The sequence below is a fragment of the Helianthus annuus genome, chromosome 7 (assembly GCF_002127325.2).
Source record: "Helianthus annuus cultivar XRQ/B chromosome 7, HanXRQr2.0-SUNRISE, whole genome shotgun sequence".
Lineage (NCBI taxonomy): Eukaryota > Viridiplantae > Streptophyta > Magnoliopsida > Asterales > Asteraceae > Helianthus > Helianthus annuus.
The window spans coordinates 80315093-80316876 of record NC_035439.2 but is presented as its reverse complement, the minus strand read 5'-3'; the positions used below and the strand labels follow the sequence as shown (position 1 = coordinate 80316876).

Below are 1784 nucleotides of genomic sequence, written 5' to 3'. Positions count from 1 at the left end.
TAATAAAATAGTAAAAGGGGGTCCAAATTTTAAAGGTGTTTAATCTAATTTATTTAGAAGATGAATTAAGCATTAACTATTATAAATTAGCAACATAGTTGTGCTATTGAGAGTTGTACGTTTGGCCTTGGGTGTTTTTCAAAAAAAAAAAAAGGTTTGTACTATGAATTTGCAGCACGTATCCCACTACCTCTTATATACATGTCTGCTTGAAAAAATAATCAGACCACAACTCTCACTAAACCAACATTGCCGCTTGAAAAAACCCTCTACCAACGTCACCAATCAACGCCAAATCAGAGTTTTGGGAGACGAAGCGTGGATCGGGTTCCTTCGACAGAGAGACGGTGGTGTGTCACTCAACCACCGGTGAGGGCAAGCTTTCTAACAGTGATTAGGGGTGGTGTGTCACTCAACCAACGGTGAGGGCAAGCTTTCTAACAGTGATTAGGTGTCTGAAAGTGGTTCATGGCGGCGCTTAGGGTTCTGGCGTCCCTGTCTCTATATTAAGGTTCATGGCGGAGTTTTGGGAGACGAAGCATGGATCGGGTCCATGTCTTTGTTATGCTTAACCTTCTTTTCAAAACACACATAACCATAGATTGGAATGAAAAGGGGAGCCGACCAACAGTTTTCCGGCGAACCGCTACGAGTCCAACTGTAGCGATGATGAAGAACCAGGTTGCGGTGACGATTCGCGGTCTAATTTCAACCAGCTTCAAATCTGTAAGTAAAATTTGTATTTTTAATCAGTTTTGATTCTGGATCTAATGATTAATGTTTTAATGTTTTTGTTCAACTAATTTGTTTCAGATCTGTTGTGGTAGAGAAAGTTTTTAGTATTCGATCTATCATGCCTACTGTCAGTGTTGGAAGGAACCTTCTTTTCCAAGCCCTAGGGTACACTTACAGTAAGTTTCAATCTAAATTTTACCTGCTCTTGTAAACTTCGAATAATTTTATCTCAATGTTCCTTTATTGTTTTTTTGTCAGCGCAAGATGAATACGACGAGTTACGCTTCGAATTTGGAATAGAGCTTGACGATGTGGTGAGCATTTGCATATCCTTACCCACCTATGTGCAAATAAGATGTGCATGATTTATCGAGTTTTAAATATGATATACCAGAAGACTAAGAAAACGTTTATAACAAAAAAATCTAAAATAGGAGGACGAAATTGGCGGCAATCAAGAAATAATCTACAAGATGTTGCTTATTTTTTTAACTTTTTGACTTCATGTATATGGAGTAGCCCACTTGGTAGAGGCTCTTGCCTCTTAGTGGGAGGTCTTGGGTTCAATCCCAAGCAAGGAGTAGATTAGTATTTATTTGGTGTAATTTAGGAGTATGTAAGGTTTGCCATTCAAAAAAAAATGTAATGTGATCAACGCCAAGTTTAGGAAAACAATGTAGGTTTATTATGTTTTTCAAGTCACATAAGCTGTGATTATGAAGTTTCATGTTTTTATACCAACATGACGTGTAATTATATATATATATATATATATATATATATATATATATATATTAGATATCTGAAATACTCTCAGATAACTGCTTAACTGCTGAGGAAGCTCTAAAGTCTAAACCATGAGTGGTGAGTGTTTGTTTTGATTAGTTAATATATAAGCTTATAATCAAGTAGACAAGTAGTCCAGACATAGCTACATAGCTGGTTCTCAATCCGAAGGTCTATGGCGTCATCTTGATCCAAACAGCAGTAGTTTGGCTAAGCATGTATTAAATATTTTCTACAGAGTTGATAAAAAAAATTAGTTTATG

At 36.5% G+C, this 1784-nt stretch overlaps 1 long non-coding RNA gene across 1 annotated transcript; it reads left to right on the top strand.

Annotated features, from left to right (window-relative positions):
* Positions 1-393: 393 nt before the first annotated feature.
* Positions 394-1153, top strand: LOC118480566. Its single transcript, XR_004863309.1, has 3 exons — positions 394-726; positions 828-911; positions 994-1153. It is a non-coding gene; the product is annotated as an uncharacterized LOC118480566 (long non-coding RNA).
* The last annotated feature ends 631 nt before the right edge of the window (positions 1154-1784 follow it).